The 19,996-nt window shown below is 42.1% G+C and overlaps 1 pseudogene; it reads right to left on the bottom strand.

Moving 5' to 3' along the window:
* Nucleotides 1-3,344: 3,344 nt before the first annotated feature.
* Nucleotides 3,345-19,763, bottom strand: LOC134359125 (interferon-induced protein with tetratricopeptide repeats 5-like; annotated as a pseudogene).
* Nucleotides 19,764-19,996: the final 233 nt, after the last annotated feature.

The following is a 19,996-nucleotide window of genomic DNA, read 5'->3' as shown; positions in this document are numbered from 1 at the left end:
CATCAGCAGTTGGTCTGCCACCTGTCCTCAGGGGAGGGAGAGATAAGGCACACAATGAAGCAGCATTTGGAGGTGTTAATGAAGGAGCCATCAGTCTGAGTATTATTAAGATCAGCTCCCCCTTTGAACCCTGAACTGTTTGAAGTGATGGACAGGCGATACCCCAGCAGGGAGATAAAAAGGGATAGGTTCGCTAAGGCAGCACACACACGACACCCGAGGTAATGAGACCCTGGAAGCGGTGCGCCTCTCACAAGTTGGTGGGAAGTATCGGGCCATAAACGCACAGGGTAGAAAGGTACAACCAGCGGGAACCCAGTGTGTGTCCGCCCTTGCTTGGGTGCTGGGTTCACTGCAGAGGATCGACCGCATCTGGAGGAGGGGTCACAGTCGGTGACCTCAGGTGACATCACAAAGGACTCACCCGAAAGCTGCTTGTGAGCAATATCACAGGTCTGTGAGTGGAAGCCGATCTAAATGATCAGTCGTTCCCGTTCTCTCTCTCCCTCCCCCCCGACGTTGTCCATCGCCATGGCAACGATTACTGCAAACTGAACTAAATTGAACTGGACTTTGTGTCACTTTGAAATTGGTCATTTACCCCTAGACAACGATAGAGCTTGGTTGATCCTGTTATCTTAATTCTGTGCACATGTGTGTTTATCATTGCTGAACTGTTGCATTTATTATCCTTTCGTTTACTGTGTTGCTTGTTTCTTTAATAAAACTTTCTTAGTTCTAGTAATCCAGACTCCAACTGAGTGATCCATTTCTGCTGGTTTGGCAACACAGTTACGGGGTACGTAACACATCCTTCATATACATGAGGAGTAAAAATCTTTACATTATGTCTCCGTCTAAATGTGCAATGTGCAATTTATAAAAATTTATAATAAATAGTATGTACAACAGGACAGTCAATGTAACATAGGAATACAATTGTGTCACCGTGAATTAATCAGTCTGATGGCCTGGAGCCTGTTGGTCCGGCTTTTATGCTGCAGTACCATTTCCCAGATGGTGGCAGCTGGAACAGTTTGTGGTTGGGGTGCATCAGGTCCCAATGATCCTTCGGGCCCTTTCTACATACCTGTCTCAGTAAATGTCCTGAATAGTGGGAAGTTCACATCTATATATGCACTGGGCTGTCCGCACCACTCTCTGCAGAGTCCTGCACTTGAGGGAAGTACAGTTCCCATACCAGGCAGTGATGCAGCCAGTCAAGATGCTCTCAATTGTGCCCCTGTAGAAAGTTCTTAGGATTTGGGGGCCCATACTAACCTTCTTCAAATGCCTGAGGTGAAAGAGGTGCAGTTGTGCCTTTTTCACCACACAGCCAGTATGTAGAGAACACGTGAGATCCTCTGTGATGTTTATGCCAAGGAACTTAAAGCTGTTCACCCTCTCAACCCCTGCTTCAAAACATCAACCATTATTCCGATACCTAAAAAGACCAAGGTAACATGTCTGAATGCCTGGTGTCCTGTCGCACTCACCTCAATAATAAGCAAATGCTTTGAGAGACTGGTCAAAGACTACATCTGTAGCATACTACCACCCACACTGGACCCCTACAATTCGCCTATCGACACAACTGATCAATGCAATAGCCACAGCTCTACACACAAGGTCTGTTCTGCCATTGGAATCTCTGCCAATAATTACAGACTGATACTGTTGGTGAGACTTTGCCTGAAGTATTGTTTTGGTCTCCAGACCAAAGACTGGATGCACTTGCCATAATGCATGGGTTCCCAACCTTTTTTATGTCGTGGAGTCTTGCCAGGAACCAAGGGGTCTGTGGACCCCAGATTGGGAGCCCCTGCATTCATAGGAACGAGAAGAGATCACATTCAAACTTAATAAACTGCTGTAATAGATTTGTTGTTGTGTCTGTAGGAGGTGCAATAGGAAAACACAAATGCAATCTGCAATACCAGAGAAGAGGGGGTAAAATCTGAATGGTGGTAATATCAGATGCAATTTTGAATAGCTTGAATCTATAATATCTAAATTTCCCGTCAACTCTTGAAGGCTGTAATGTGGCCATCCAGATAATGTGTTGTTGTTCCCCAAGCTTATATTGAACTTTGCTAGAACAATGAACAGGTCAGAGTGGGATGAAGAATTCAAGTGGTCGACAAAAGTGAGTGCAAGACTGAGTGAGCTGAACTGAATGAGGTGCATTGCAAGACGGACATTACATCTGGAAAAGATTTCTTAATGAAGTGAAGACCACATCAGGAACAATCAGCTCTGCTTACCAAATTGGAATTGTTAACTTTATTATTGGCACTAAAGGCTGGAGTGAAAGTTCCTTAAATGTTCCTTGAACTGATACTGTTCGCCATAGTGTGCAGCAAGAAAATCACTCACATTTCACTACTGGTGTGGTGAATTAAATCATAACATTTTATTGGTTATTTTAACGCCCAGTTTCTGATATTATGGCATACTTAACAATATTGAAAGAATATATACACTACTGACAATAAGATTTTCAATTAAAATTTAATTTAAAAACTATGAACATTGGAAATCAAAATTCTTAACTGTAAAAATTCTGAAAAAATGCTCAACAGGTCAGGCAGCATCTCGATCTTCAGTCTAAAAATTAAACTCTGTTTTCCCTTCCATGGATACTGAAAGATCTGCTAAAAGTTACCCGAATTTTCTGCTTTTATAGCATAATATCTTAATATTTTTAACATTTTGAGTCAACTTTAGTGCTTTTTCACTGTAAATTGCATGAAGTTTTAACTCATTAATGTGGCAGGCAAACCAACACTGTACATAGACTCTACTACAAGTTGCGAAGATTTCTTCTGGAATATTTTGTCTAGCAAATTAAAATGGCTCAGAATGGAATTAATAAAAGCAAATAATGTAAAAGAGTAAGGAAACTTTATTGCAATTGATCTCAAGAGTAAACTGGAATATAGAACATTCTACATAACTGGTTCATAATTGGTTATAGCTTATTTGAGAAAATGCAGTACAGTATTCTCCTTTGTTATCAAAGTATTTTTGGAATCATTTCATTTTCTTTCACACCAAGCTTTATTAACATGGAAACTGAATGAGATGGCACTTCTTGTTTGGTGCTGTCACACAAAAATCAGTTTTACCTAGAATTTGCTGGACTAGCAATCAACTCCAGCTGAAATTGGATCCATTGAGTAATAAACAGGGAAATTAAAGTTGTGTTTACATGCTAGTGTTACTGATATAGCCAGATCATCAGATGTATATGAAATAATGTCACTACAACTCAGGTGGAAATTGGAGAATGGTCGGGAGAAACGAATGCAGTGAGTAATGATTGAGGACAGACCTTTCCACGGTCACAGTGCCCCTGGATCTAGTCTGATATCTAGAGACTGAGTAGAAAGATATAATTCACTAAGAGCTGTGAGATATTCTTCATTGCCAGGACCCACATTCCAAAGACCTTTCAAAGCATTCAACAGCCTCATCCTTCTCCCCAGCCAGCTGGTGCACGAACCCGAGTACACCAAAGGCTTTGCCGTTTCTTTGATTCCTCTGAATTTGTTTTCCTAAGATTTTTCTCAACTTACTGTCACAGAGCTTCCAATTTATACTTCCATGATGGATTTTAAGTCCGTCCAGAAAATAGATGATGACGTTTGATTCAGATCTTTTGTGGTGCAGTTCAAATAATCCAACTTGTAAAGCGAGTGCCTGCTTATGATCCAGAGCAAGATCCTTCAAGCTCAGCAGACTGTTGTAGATCTCCTCTGCTCGGTCGGCTTCTCCATTTTCGAAGTAGATTCCTGCAAAATCCAGTTTTGCAAGAAGAAATGATGTTTTGAGTTCAAATGCCTTTTCAAAGTGATATTTGTGTTTACTGATCAACTCAGCTTTCTGTTGAAATGCAGCTCTGTCAGGATAGTTGCTGTCTGCTTTATTTTTCAGAATGAATAGTTTTCCCCTGTAACAGATACCGATTTGGTGGTGTAAGAAGGATGAGCATGGAGTAAATTCTAAAGCTCTCTTCAACAGGTCTATTGCGATATCGACATCTCCTCCTATTATGTAAAACTTTGCTGCATAGTGAAGCACATATGGCAGATCTGGGGTCTTCCTCAATGCTTCTTCAACTAATTCATTCGCTTTCTCTGCTTCATTGAACTCTTGCAGCTTTAGGGCCAACATAACCATGGCCACTGTGTCATCTGGATCAAGCTCCAGTACCCGTCGCAGATACTTCACACACTGACTCCGCTCCTGTTTCTCTGGAGTACTAGAAATAGTTTTCAGATGAACCAAAGCAGTCGCATAGCCCATATTCCACTCCACATTATCGGAATCTTCCTCCAAAGCCTTCTCAAAACATTCCTTTGCCTCCTCATAGTAAACACCAGTACCAAAAGTTAACAATGACCATCCCTTCTCCCCGTACACCTCGGGGATCATTGCTGTATAGCGAGGGCCATCACAGAGTGGTTTACAGATCATCTCCAGCTTGTCCAGGTAGGACTGGGCCTCGGTCAGTTGTCCCATGTGGTAATGCACCCAGGCAAAGTTTCCATAGGTGATGATGCTCCTTCTTTCAAATTCATCTTTGTGGTTCCCTCTCCAAATTATTTCAGCATCCTTTAAATTTGAATTGCTTCTTCATAGTTGCCTTGCAAACAGTTCAGGATGTGGCTTGATATTTAACACCAAGTTTTATAGAATCTTGTAATCTAAGCTTCATATCACTGAAGTCAGTGTTGTCCTTCTGTGGAAACCACGTGAAGTGACACTGAAGCTGACAGAGTTTCTCAAACAGGGATTCCTTCAGAGTGTCGCTGCATGAAAGCACAAAGTAATCAAAGATTATTGATGTGATATTGAATCTCCATCCTAACTGCTATATACTTAGTTTGACAAAATTAAGAAATTTTGAATTCCTGAGCTGGACATAGTCAGAGAACGATGTGTGCAGAACAGTTCAATCTCTGCCTGGTCAGACCAGATTCTACCAGATGGAGATTAAGCCACCGGAAATCCTCCTGGTTCTGGAAATGCCAACCAATAATCCGAGTCAGCCAGATAAAAATAATTACTGTGTTAAGATGATGCTGAATTAATGTGTTTTAAATTATACAATAGCGCAGAATATATTTACATTCCAATTTGTCATTTAAGAGTTGGGCCGGTCCAGCATGTCATTAACTCAGTAGTTGGGAAAAGAAAAGAAAGAAACTACTTTGTGACACCATCTCAGTCCGTTGCCTCTCTATCAGAGATCATGGCTGACAAATTTCAGAAGCAATTGGTAGCAAGGCTGATTAGCCAGTATCTCCAACAGATGAAACCCATCATCAGGCAAAAACGCTAATGAAAAATCTGTGAACAGAAGTCACAAGGAAGAGCCTAAAGCTACTGCGGATGCTATGAAAATACCATGGGTATCCAGGTTAAATCAAGAAGACAACATCTATCATCTGGGACATGCCATGTTCTCACAACTACCATCAGACAGAAGGTACAGAAGCCTGGAACCCTGTACCATCACGTTCAAGAACAGTTACTTCCTTTCAAACATTCAGTTCCTGAACCAATCAGCATAACTTTAATCACTCTTGTTTAACACTCTAGGTGCTTTGCACTAAAATTGTTTTTTTTTGCTTTCTTGTGAGAACTGTGCATAGTTTAGATTTATGTTTCTCTTGCGAACGCTTCTTATGTGATGCTGCTGCAAGAAACTTTTTCATCTCAGCTGAGTATATTTATTCATTGCAATTTTTTCCGATTCCTCCTGTACATAATAAAGTGGCCACTGAGTTTACGTTTGAGAACTCCAACGAGGTTCGATGTGCTGTGCATTCAGAGATGCTCCTCTGCACACAACTTTCGCAACACGTGTTACAGTCACCTCCTGTCAGCTCAAACCTCTCTGGCCATTCTCCTCTGATCTCTTGCATTAAGAAGCTGTTTTCAGCCACAGAATTTCTGCTCACGGGATGTTTTTAGTTTCTTGCACCGTCCTCTATGAATTCCAGAGCCTGTACTGTTTGAAATTCCCAGGAGATCCACATTTTCTAAGAATCAAAAACTATTCTCTCTGGCACCAACGACCATTGCACCATCAGGGTCACTTAGATCGCAGTTCTTCCCCATTCTGTTGTTTGGTCTGAACAACAACTGAACCACTCGACCTTGTCTGCATTTAGTTGCTGCCACATTATTGGCTGGTGAGATATTTGCATTAAGGTGCAGGTGTACCTAACAAAGTGGCCCCTCAGTGTATGCACTTGTGCAATGAACTCAGCTGAGATTTTGAACTGTTTCTGCAATGCTGACAACACAGCAAATTGGACAAACAATTGTAAAAGTGATAAGTGTAAAATGAAAACAACGTCAATATGCTTGATACTGTTGTAGTCAAGTCCGTGAGAAGTCGTCTGTCTCTCAGGAGAGCCCAATGCAATAACTAGTGGTACGTCCAGAATCAGAGATCTAGAATAATTCCTCCTCAGTGCAGGGAATTGTGAAAAATAGGGTAAAGATGACAGAGGTACAAGATTCTGCAGATGATTAAATCTGGAGAAAAGACAAGGAACCTACTGAAGGAACTCCACAGGTCGAGCACTGTGGAGGTAAAAGAATGGTTAATGACTTGGGTCGAGACTCAATATCAGATCTGAAGAGTAGAGAGAAGGGAAACTGTGTATAGAAGTCAGAGGAAGCGGTGAGACCAGGACTAGTAGGTGATACGAGGAACATGACGAAGGGGATCTGAACCCGATGTGAGTGCACAGAATCATAAACTGAGAAAGAGCATGAGTGGATCAGTAAGACAGATTCAGTTGTTGGAGATCGAGACAACAAAGGTGAATGTGATATTTCTGGGGAACGTAGCGCTGACAGCTGAGCCAACCAAATGCAGATAAAGATGATATTGAATGTGGGGAGAAACTGACCATTCATGTCAAAGCCGGAAGCCACAAACATTGGAAGCAATGGAACAAGGAATAAGTCTTGGGAGGGAAGAGTCGGGTTCAGTGAAGGAAGTCAGGCAAGGAGGTTGGTGGCCAGGGTTGCAAAAGAATATTAAGTTGGGAAATGAAAGAGTGGCTCAGTCCATGGACAAGAAGGGAAACTGGGCAATCAATTGGACGAGGACTATAAGGTTTTCTCCTTTTAGGGGTTGCACACAACAGATGGATCATGTTACTGGCAGATCAGTGGTTGGTGGAGGAAAGCTGAGGTCAAGAGATTGCTAGGCAAAACTCTGATTGTGAAGTTTCCCCACTCTCCTCAATGCAATTCTGTTAACTGACATCGTCCTTGAATGGATGAGCCTAAAATTAAGATTATGGCCTGTTGTAATGCACTTCCCTTGTCAATCTCATGAAGTTATTTAGCCTACTAAACTTGGTATGGTCTTTCTGAACGTCCTGCGGTCAGGCAAATATCAGTCCAGTTGCAAAACCTGACACCATATTTTAATGTTGCCAATCCCGTATTCTATAGGATCTGTCACCATGCCCACGGGCACACATCAATAGTCATAGTCATACTTTATTGATCCCGGGGGAAGTTGGTTTTCATTACAGTTGCACCATAAATAATAAATAGTAATAGAACCATAAATAGTTAAATAGTAATATGTAAATTATGCCAGTAAATTATGAAATAAGTCCAGGGCCAGCCTATTGGCTCAGGGTGTCTGACCCTCCAAGGGAGGAGTTGTAAAGTTTGATGGCAACAGGCAGGAATAACTTCCTATGACGCTCTGTGCTGCATCTCAGTGGAATGAGTCTCTGGCTGAATGTACTCCTGTGCCCAACCAGTACATTATGTAGAGGATGGAAAACATTGACCAAGATGGCATGCAACTTAGACACCACCCTCTTTTCAGACACCACCGTGAGAGAGTCCAGTTCCATCCCCACAGCATCACTGGCCTTACGGATGAGTTTGTTGATTCTGTTGGTGTCTGCTACCCTCAGCCTGCTGCCCCAGCACACAACAGCAAACATGATAACACTGGCCACCACAGACTCGTAGAACATCCTCAGTATCGTCCGGCAGATGTTAAAGGACCTCAGTCTCCTCAGGAAATAGAGACAGCTCTGACCCTTCTTGCAGACAGCCTCAGTGTTCTTTGACCAGTCCAGTTTATTGGCAATTCGTATCCCCAGGTATTTGTAATCCTCCACCATGTCCACACTGACCTCCTGGATGGAAACAGGGGTCACCAGTACCTTAGCTCTCCTCAGGTCTACCACCAGCTCCTTAGTCTTTTTCACATTAAGCTGCAGATAATTCTGCTCACACCATGTGACAAAGTTTCCTACCGTAGCCCCGTACTCAGCCTCATCTCCCTTGCTGATGCATCCAACTATGGCAGAGTCATCCGAAAACTTCTGAAGATGACAAGACTCTGTGCAGTAGTTGAAGTCTGAGGTGTAAATGGTGAAGAGAAAGGGAGACAAGACAGTCCCCTGTGGAGCCCCAGCGCTGCTGATCACTCTGTCGGACACACAGTGTTGCAAGCACACGTACTGTGGTCTGCCAGTCAGGTAATCAGGAATCCATGATACCAGGGAAGCATCCACCTGCATCGCTCTCAGCTTCTCCCCCAGCAGAGCAGGGCGGATGGTGTTGAACGCACTGGAGAAGTCAAAATACATGACCCTTACAGTGCTCGCTGGCTTGTCCAGGTGGGCGTAGACACGATTCAGCAGGTAGACGATGGCATCGTCTGAGATATGGCGATCAGAACCCCAAAGATAATTTAACCAAACATGCGCAAAGCTCCAGTTTTGATTTTCAGCTCTCCTTGTAATTAAAGACTCACTTCCTGCCATTCACATTGATTTTCATTCACTGGGTTTAATAATTCCCTTCTGTTTCACTGCTCCTCCACAATTCCGAACTTGTCCACATTTCTGTATCGCCAGATTCTGCAGTTGCTTTGCCTGCATTAACCATTATGATGCTTTGTAAATTTTAATCCCTATCTGCTCTGCTCACTGCACCACTTCGTGACATCTATAAACTTCGATATATAATCCACTATTACTGAATGCTCTCGGTAATGAAAAGCCATTCCTCCCCAGTACAGATTCCTTGAAATGGAGGATATGTTTATTTATTTGCCTCTTGGGGCTCTCTCTCTCCTCATGAAAATTCTGCCCATTTCAGGGACCTGGACTACAAACCTTGCTTCAAATCATCATTTCCTGGGATGAGAAAAGTGAGTGCTCTCATGTTAAGGGAAGGGCTTACCCACCTCACGGTGTGGTTTGGGATTGCAGACATACTTCAGACGAGTTGAAAAGCTATCTGGCAGTTCAAAATGTGGATTTCTGGTAGCTTTTATAATCTGGGGCTGGTCCGAGTTGTATGATTTATTGACTGAGAGTGGAATGGAAAGTGAATCTGGAAACTGAGACTGGCCAACCTGCTCCTTCCTTGAGAATTGAACTGGTAACAATAATCTACTATTTTTAAAACAGTCAATGTTAATACAAATATCACCCAGTTTAAACCCCTTACATGCTAATCCTGCCCACTAGTTAGACTTTTCAATAATATTCCAACAATCTTTGATAGTTCACAGAATTATTTGATATCTCCCTCAAGTAATCCAGAAGAGTCCAGACTTTAACCCACTGTTACCCACCATTGTTCTCACTCTGTAACTATCTCCTCCCTGTATCCTTGCTTTCACTAGTTCTGTTCAGTGGAGATTGTGAATTAGAGACATCACGGGCATTAACGTAGCAGGCAGGTGTCGTAGAGAGTCCAGTAAAGAACATGTGGAGATTCAGGAACAGAGAGCCTCCAACTTTGAGCTCACCTCTGAAGTCAGAATGGAATCTTTTCAATGAGACATCTCTGAAATCAGGACTGGGCTAACTGAGGAGAAAGGAATGAATGAGGAAAAAGAGGTTGTGAAACATCTGTGATGGAGTTTTGCTGCAGGAAGAGAGGAGAATGAGGTTAAGGGAAATTAATGGGGAATCAGAAAAACAGAATGGAAACTGCAGGGAGAAATTCCGGATTCCAATGTGCATGTAAATTATGATCTGAAGCCCATTGGAGAGAAAGCCCAGGGAGTGGATATGATGAGTGTTGGACCTAGTATTTCTGAGAGAGCTGGGACCCGACGCAGACTAGGAGACCGTTTCGCTGAACACCTACGCTCTGTCCGCCAGAGAAAGCAGGGTCTCCCAGTGACCACACATTTTAATTCCACGTCCCATTCACATTCTGATATGTCTATCCACGGCCTCCTCTACTGTAAAGATGAAGCCACACTCAGGTTGGAGGAACAACACCTTGTATTCTGTCTGGGTAGCCTCCAACTGTCATGGTCCGGATCGGAGTCCCTTTAAATTTACCTTGTTTATGTTACGATCCGGACCGTTGATTCCCTGTTTTCCCATGTCCCTCGACTTTGGTGATTAGAGACAATTAACACTCGGCTGAACCGATAGTTTATAGTCTCCGGCTTTCAGCCATTCGGTGCGGGAGCGTCTGCAAAGTCACCAAGGTACGGCGTGCCAATGTCATCTGACCGGAGCAAGCCTAGTCTCCGCCCGAAATGAGTGCCGGCAATTCGCCTTTCCTCACCGGAGCAACCCTGTCAAGTTACCCCGCTAAAGCGAGCCTGCATAGTTTCCTCACCGAGGTGGGTCCATCAGTTAATCCGCCGGAGGGAATCAAGAACCGCTGTCTACTGTTCCCGGGCCGAGTCAAGAGCTCGCCACTACCTGGAGGCTCCAAGTCAAGTCCTGGCCCTGGCGGCATTCTAGCACCAAGTCAAGTCCTGGCCCTGGCGGCATTTTAGCACCAAGTCAAGTCCTGGCCCTGGCGGCATTCTAGCATCAAGTCAAGTCCTGGCCCTGGCGGCATTCTAGCACCAAGTCAAGTCCTCGCCCTGGCGGCATTCAAGCACCAAGTCAAGTCCTCGCCCTGGCGGCACTCTAGCACCAAGTCAAGTCCTGGTCCGGGCGGCTTCCCAGTTCTGAGTCAAGTCCTGGCCCTGGCGGTCTGTGATTCCTGTCCTACCCCCTTGTCTGAAACCCTTCTCTGCCCCTCTCACCTCTAGCCCTCATCTGCAGCCCTCGCCTGCCCTTCGGTCTAGTTCTATCACCGGAGCTAGATAGGTATTGTCTAGTGTTCTTTCGTGTTGGTCTTGTCCTGTCCTTGCCTCCGTGGGGTAAGTCAGGCCATCTTGCCGTTGCCCGCTGGGGGTTATGTCTTGTCTTGCCTGGTCCTCGCCTCCGTGGGGTAAGTCAGGCCGTCTTGCTGTTGCCCCACGGAGGGTCATGAGTCCCGGCCCTATGTCCTGTATCCAAGGAGGAGTCCCAGCTCTCTGTTCTGTGTGTGAATCCCGGCCCTATGTCCTGTACCCAAGGAGGGGTCCTGACTCTGAGTTCTGTGTATGTGTCCATGGTTCCATGTACCTGCTCCCAAAGACCGAGGCTCTGTTTTCCATGTTCCTCCTCTACCTAGCCCATGTCATGTCCTTGCCTGGTTCTGGGGTCTGAGCCCGAGGCAAGACCCAGGTACTGGGTCCTTGCCCAGTTTCTGGCTCGGAGTCCATACTCTAGCCTCTTCATGTCTCCTCTAGTTTTGGGAGCTGTTTCCAAGTCCAAGCCCAGACCCTTGGTCCCAGCCTAGTCGTAGTCCTGAGTCCTTGTCCAGTTTGCTATTCCTGCTCCTGCCTAACTCTCCTGGTATCGAACAATAAACTAAATCTAAGTAACCTCACAAGATGTGTCTTGCATTTGGGTCCACCCTTGCTCCCAATGCCCCGCCATTGTGACACCAACCTGATGGCATGAACACTGACTTGTCTAATTTCCGTTAATTCCCCACCTCCCCCTCGTACCCCATCCGTAATTGCCCATCCTCTGGGCTTCCCCCCCCTTTCTTTCTCCCTAGGCCTCCCATCCCATAATCCTCTCATATCCCTTTTGCCAATCAACTGTCCAGCTCTTGGCTCCATCCCTCCCCCTCCTGTCTTCTCCTATCACTTTGGATCTCCCCCTCCCCCTCCCACTTTCAAATCTCTTACTAGCTCTTCTTTCAATTAGTCCTGACGAAGGGTCTCGGCCCGAAACGTCGACTGTACCTCTTCCTATAGATGCTGTCTGGCCTGCTGTGTTCACCAGCAACTTTTATGTGTGCTGCTGTAAGAGTGCTAGATTTATATAAAATTGACTGTCTATGTAGTGGTTCAGGCTGCTTATATTAGAACTGAATGGATTGAATGTTTACTATCGGTGTTTGGGGGAAATGTGAAAAGAACATCATGCAGAACGGATTTACTACCAGCAAGGATGAAACATCCATGCATTGATTACTAAAGAAGCAAAGCACAACATCAAATGAAAGAGGAATTATGGGAAAAGGTCACAAAAAAATAGCCTGGGAGACCAAGCACAACAATGACAAAACAGAAACCAAGATCACCAGGGTTGGGAAAATGAAAAAGAAACTTACAATGGTTATCAAAATAAATGTAGACTGTTTTTAGGAATTATCTTAAGAAACAGAAGCTTGGTGGGCAAATTGCCAATCATTTAAAAACAGAGACTGCGAATTTTAAGTGAATATTAAAAACATAATTACAGCAGGGGAGAGGACAGTCAACATCAAAGCAAAAGCATACACAAAAATATACAACATACACAAAGGAAAACATTATATATTGGAAGCAATGGAAGAAGGAATAAGTCTTGGGAGGGAAGAGTTGAGTTTGGTGAAGGAAGTCAGGCAAGGAGGTTGGTGGCCAGGGTTGGGAAGGAATATTAGGTTGGGAAATGATAAATGGGCCAGTCCATGGACAAGAAGGGACACTGGGCAATCGATTGGAGGAGAGATTGGACGAGGACTATGAGGATTTTCTCTTTTTATGGGGTGCACACAACAGATGGATCATGTTACTGGCAGATCAGTAGTTGGCGGAGGAAAACTGAGGTCAGGAGATTGCCGGGTAAAACTCTGTTTGTGAAGATTCCCCACTCCCCTCGATGCAATTCTGTTAACTGACATCGTCCTTGATTGGTTGAGACCTAAATTTAGGAATATGGCCTATTGCAATGTACTTCCCATGTCAGACTCACCAAGTTATTTAGCATCTTAAACTTGGAAAGGTCTTTCCAAATGTCCTGCATTCAAGCAAATATCAGTCCAGTTGCATAACGAGACACTAAAACTTGATGTTGTCAATCCACAGTCAAAGGGATCAGGGTCCATGCTATTTTAATAGTTTTATAGCAGTAAGATCGCATAATAGTTAGGACAATGCTTTATAGTACAGATGACACCGATTCAATTCCTGATGCTGCCAGTAAGGAGTTGGTATTTTCTCCCTGTGACTACATGTGTTTTCTCTGCAATACAAAAACCACCAACAATCAAACAGCAAAATACAAACTATGCCAGATGGAAAATAAGTCCAGGACCAGTCTATTGGCTCAGGGTGTCTGACCCTCCACGGGAGGAGCTGCACGTTCGATGGCCACAGGCAGGAACGACCTCCCATGCCGCCAAGTGTTGTATCACGGTGGAATGTGGCCAAAGTCCAACAGTAAAAAGTTCAATATCCAGTCTGCGAACACGTTCCTCGATCGTAATATGACCCGGATCGCACCATCTGTTGTTAACCAGCTTAGTAAGCACCCAACTCCTTTACGCTTACCACTCTCAGTGCACTTCCGGTCAGCCGGGACGGTATTACCCACCGAACTCCTCTTCTCCATAAATCTCTGTTGTCTCGACCCGCTCCTCTTTCCTCAACCTTGTGATCCCCCTCTGCATCCTCTGTGTGTTTTCCTCCGGATTTCAGCAGGGGTGTCCGCCGCTCTGCTCACTAAACCGGCCGGCATTAGCTGGAATACACAATGCGACCTTGCTTCTGTCCCGCGTGTCGAGATGTAACCATTTCCAGCACTAAAAAAAACAAATAAAACTCTCTCTACCAGCATGTTAGAGAGGGTGCAGCTTTTATGTGTTACCATGAGAAAAAAAAATACAAAAAAATAACGTAAATTGGAAGGTAAGAAGAAGAAAGTAAGAATAGATCAGAACGGCTGTACCGGGCTGCATGCACGACCAGCGCATCTGCACAAACATTTCCATAAACCATCAAACAAACATTTCCATAAGACACTGTATTTCAGATACTGTACATATATATCATATATTCATATTTGTCACAAATCTCCACATAATATTTATCTGAGGAATGCACTTATAGAAATGAGAGGAAAGAAAGAACAAGCAAAAGGAGAAAACTATGTACAAGTAGGGAGTGAATTTTTTACAACATATTCATTGACCTGTGAAAATAAAATCAGGCCTATGAGGAGTTATGTAGTTCAACCACCTTTCCCAGTATGAATCAAATTGTTCCAATTTATGATTAACAGATCTTGTTATCTTCTCCATTTTGTAAATGTCCATTGTAATTTCCATCCGTACATTTAAAGTTGGGCTTTCCTGCGATAACCATTTCCTGGTAAGAGTCTTTTTACCAGCCATCAGCTTTATATTCATTAAATATTTATCTCTTTTCAACCATTTTTGAGGTACATACCCAAAATATATGGTCTTATTTTCTAAGGGTATGTCACATTTAAATATGTCTTGTAGGGTATTGTGTATTCCACTCCAATAGTCTTTGATAACAGGGCAATCCCAGAAAATATAATCGCAAACAACAGGAATTCTGCAGATGCTGGAAATTCAAGCAACACACATCAAAGTTGCTGGTGAACGCAGCAGGCCAAGCAGCATCTATAGGAAGAGGCGCAGTCGACGTTTCAGGCCGAGACCCTTCGTCAGGACTAACTCTTCATTCAGTTAGTCCTGACGAAGGGTCTCGGCCTGAAACGTCGACTGCGCCTCTTCCTATAGATGCTGCTTGGCCTGCTGCGTTCACCAGAAAATATAATGATGGTTTACATTTTGATTTCCACAATTTCTCCAGCAAACAGGGAGGTTACTATCATAATGGGATTTCTGAGAGGGTGTAATAAAATATCTTATCAAGTTTTTCCGTCCAAACTCCCTCCATTTCTGTGAACTGGTACACTTCCATTGATAGCTCCATATTATTATCCATTCTTCTTCAGATATAATTATCCCTCCTTCCTTCTCCCATTTTGTTTTAATGTATGAAGTCAAATGTGTTTTAAGATTTGACAAACCCTTATACACGCTTAAAACGATTCTACTACCATTATCTGAATTATATGCTTTTCTAAATAGTTCTATCAAACATGTACTTGCCTTGGTTACATTTCTAACCCTCCAATGAACATACTATCACATCTGCAAGTACTGATAAAAGTCTTGTTTTTCTAATAGGCGTTTCCCTTTTAGCATTTCAAAACTGAACAGTGTCCCTTCTTTCATTATATTGCGAATAGCTGTTATTCCTTTAGCTGTTCAGTCCTTAAATCTAGCATCCAGTTTATTCGGCGTAAAATCCGAGTCATATGCACATCATTTAATAATTGCAATATCTCTCTCTAGTTTATATTCTTTTATAATAGTTTTCCATATTTTAAGAGTCCATTTCACCCTTGGGTTATCAGTTGTATTTATGTAACTTTGTAGGTTGTTATCAGCCAAAATTGCCTGTATGGGGATGGAAAGTATCCTCTCCTCAATGTTTTTCCATTGAGCCCCATATTATGGGTTGCACCAGCATATCACAGCTCTCAACTGTGCTGCAAAATAATAATCTCAAAGAGAAGGTAGGCCTCATCCCCCCTTTTCCTTGGCTAATTGCAAAGTTTTGAGACGAACTCTTGGCCTTTTACCTTGCCATATATATCGTGATAACTTTTTGTTCCATTCATTGAAATTATTTTGGTTAATCTCTATTGGTAGGGTCTGAAAGAGATATAATAGTCTGGTCAATATATTTATTTTAATGGATTCAATCCTTGAACTGAGACTAAAAAAAAGGCATTTGGTTCCATCTTGTTATATCTTCCATAATTTTTTATATATAGGCGGATAATTGCATTCTGATAATTTTGCCAAATCTTTTGGCATAATGATGCCCAAGTATTTGAAAGACTCTGTTTGCCATGCCCAGGGGCATCTATTTTCAATTTCTCTTGGTGGGCTGTAGTTATACGAAAGTAATTGGGTTTTATCTATGTTGATCTTGTATCCTGATTGACCATATTGTTCAAAGGATTGCATCAATGTAGGTAAAGAGTATGTTGGTTGCCCTAGATCGATCAATATGTCATCTGCATAACAAGCCAATTTATGCTGTGTCCCTTTAATAGTAATTCCCCTGATATCTTCATTTTGGCTGATGTATTGAGCTAATGGTTCCATATATAATGTGAAGAGTAGCGGTGACCATGCGCAACCCTGTCTTGTGCCCCTTTCTAGGGTAAAACTATTTGATAAATATCCATTGATCATAATACTAGCAGTAGGATTGACATATAGTGCCTGTATAGTTTTAATAATTGTGTCATGTAGACCAAATCTATGCAATACTCTGTAAAGAAAATTCCAATTAACCAAATCAAATGCCTTTTCAGCATCCACGCTTATCACTATTTCTTCAATTTTATTTTTTTGTATATGATCCATAATGTAAAGTGTCCTTCATGTATTGTCTTGTGTTTGGCGTTGTTGTATAAAACCTGTCTAATCATTATGTATCAGTATGGGTAGAAACTCTTCTAATCATTTGGCCATGATGGAGGTAAATAATCTATAGTCTACATTAAGAACAGATATTGGTCTAAATGACCCACATTTCATTTTATCCTTGCCTTCCTTCGGTATAGCTGAGATTATCACCTCCTTCCAGCTGGGTGGCCTTTGCGCCTTATCTAGAGCCCAGTTCAGTGTGGGGAGTAAAACAGGAATTAACTCTCTTCTAAACTCTTTATACCACTCTGTCGTATATCCATCTGATCCTGGTGACTTGCTTAATTTAAACCTACTAATTGCAGTTTATAGTTCAGCTTCAGTTATGTCAACAGTCATCGTTCTATTTTGTTCTTTGCTTAAAGTAGGTAACTCTATAGAATTCAGGAAGGTGTCAATTTGGGTTATGCTTCCCCCTGGAACTTTGGAATATAGAGTTTTGTAAAATATTTCAAAAGCTTCTTGAATTTCACTTAGCTTATTTTTTTTATCACTTTTGTTCTTGGATCCCTAATTCTATGGAATGAACTTTCTGTTATCTTTTTTTTTCAGTTTCCATGCCAGTATTTTCATAGATTTAGATCCACTTTCATAGTGTCTCTGTTTCAGAAACATTAGATTTTTCCTGATTTCTTGTGCAGCCAAACTATTAATTTCTTTCGTAATTTTTTTCATTTCCTCTAATGTATCCTGTGCCAAACTCAATTTGTGCTTTTTTCTAGTTCCTTCAGCTTATTTTGTAATTCCTCTAATGTTTTATTCCTTATTTTTTTCTTATATGAAGATATCTCTATAATTTTCCCTCTTAAGACAGCTTTCAGAGTATCCCATAGAATGGGAGGTGAAACCTCTCCATTATCATTGAATTCTAAGTAAAAACCAATTTCCTTTTTAATTTGTTCCTTAAAATACAGATCAGTGAATAGACTTGAATTTAGTTTCTAAATAGTATTCTTTGGTTGTAGGTCAAAATCAACAGATAAATATATAGGTGCATGGTCACTTACATCTATTGTCCCAATTCCGCAAGTAATTATTTTGTCTCTATCTTTTCCAAATGTTATGAAATAGTCTATTCTTGTATATATTGAATGGGGTGCAGAATAATGAGTGTAATCCTTTCTGTTGGGGAAAAGGTCCCTCCATATATCAATTAGACCAACATCCTCAAAAAGTGTGTTAACTTTCTTATGTAAGGACTTTGTTTCATCGGTTTTCTATTGGAAGAGTCTAACTTTGGTTGCAATTGTAAATTTAAGTCTCCCCCAGATATCAAGACACCTTCTGTTTCCATTAGTTTCTGGAAGAAACTAATATTACTTCCTGGGGGTGTGTATATATTCAACAGAGTAACTGAATTTCCGTCTATATTCCCCCTTACCAGAATATATCTGACCTCCTTATCTCCCATTTCGAATACTTTTTCAAAATTTAGCTTGCTTGAAATGAGAATAGCAACTCCTCTCCTATGTCCTGATTTATATGAGGAGAAAAACAAATTAGTGAAGCCCATTCTCTTTAGTTTTCCATGCTCATTATCACTTAAGTGAGTTTCCTGTAACTATACTACATGGGCCTGTTCTTTCTTCATTTTTGATAGAATTTTACTGCGATTGCTTGGATTTAACAGCCCATTGACATTAAAAGAAATGAATTTTACTTTGTCCTTAGCCACGTGTATTTATCTGTCAATATATCATTGAAATTAGCAGAATAAAAATTAATTGATCTACTCCCTGAACAAATAAGAATCAAGAAACGCGAATGAGAAAAAAGGTACAAAGGTGTGATTCCAAGGCTGATGTCTCTAGTAGATGTCCCTGAGTTGAGCTAGAAGAAACATCTAACCGTGGGGGATAGCCTCTCCTACCTGTGAGTTGAGGGCCTCCACTGCAGTACCCATAAAGATAAGTGAAAAAATCTGTGTCCATTACTCAGAAAAGGCTTCCCTGTGTATTCCTCCCATGTACATATTCTCATTTAGGTGGGGAAAAGGAGTGAATGAATGAATAAAAGATAAAATAATTGAGTAATATAAAATCCACATCGTAACATGTGCTTCTTGAGATAAGTATAGTACCATCTATTTTTGCTTCTGTTTAGCTAATCAACACTTTTGAAATTAGTCAGACTGTATGGCTCTTCTGGAGGGGGTGAGGGCTGTCTTCTGAAAACTCACAGTCTCTTCCTGATATTCTTCTTTTGCCCTCCTCCTGTCCCCTGCTTTCTCGATTCTCTCACTATTTCCCAAACAGAGCAGGATAGCTGCTCAGCCAGGCTTTCCCTCAGTCTAATCACACTGATGGGCAACCCTCTGTCTTCGTATCTGCATTCGCCTCTTCCACTGTCTGATACAGTTGCGTCCCGTCTTCATAAAACACTCGCAGTTTAGCAGGGTATGGAATCTGGAATCTAATCTTTCTTTGCTTTAATACTCGCTTCGCTTCAGAATATTCCTTACATTTCTGCAGGACTGCTGCGGGATAATCTTGATCAAAATATATTAATTTCCCGTTAAAAATACCTTCTTCTTTCCCCAAGCCTTGAGCAGGACCTGTGCTTTGGTTTTGTACCAAAGGAATCTGATTACTATTGACTGTGACTTATCTTCCCTGTCTCCAGAAGGCCATGGGACCAGCACGCGGTGTGCTCTCTCAGTTTCAAGTTCCATAGTCAAGGGAATCTCCAGTGTGTCCCATAGTTACTTTTCTACAAACTCCACCATAGACAACCCCTCCGCTCCTTCAGGAACATTATATATCCTGATTTTCTTGCGTCGTAACCTTCCTTCTTGGTCAAGTAGCTTATTTTCTTGTTGAATTAACACTTATCATTTTACATAATATCCGTTCCACGTTTTGAACGCGATCTTCCACCTTTTCAATTCGCGTCTCTACCACCGCTATTTTTTGATTAATGTTGGTGAGCTCTGACTTGATATCATTTAGTTGCTGTTTTATGTCTTTTTGGAATTCCAGTATCTCTTCCAGAAGTTTTACTAAATTTGCCGCTTCGCCAGAATGACGCCCAGCGTCAGCCTCGCTACTGTGCATTTGCATAGGAAAGCCGCTTGTTGCAGCCCCCTCGTCCACAGGCTCCATAGTGATGCTTTTTTTTATCTCCATTCCTTTTCCCCATTCTTGCCCCCCTTAGCAGTTCAAATATTTTCGAGAAATCTTGTATCTGGTGGATTCATATGGCAAAATAAGCGTTTTTCCGGAGAAGCTATTATTTTAAGCTGCCATTCGGGACAATGATGTCACCGGAAGCCCAAACTGAATGTATTTGATGTTTACTATCGGTGTTTGGGGGGAATGTGCAGAACTGATTTCGG

Source organism: Mobula hypostoma, chromosome 19, assembly GCF_963921235.1.
Source record: "Mobula hypostoma chromosome 19, sMobHyp1.1, whole genome shotgun sequence".
NCBI lineage: Eukaryota > Metazoa > Chordata > Chondrichthyes > Myliobatiformes > Myliobatidae > Mobula > Mobula hypostoma.
Note: the sequence above shows the minus strand (reverse complement) of the source record. Positions and strands in the feature narration are given on the sequence as shown.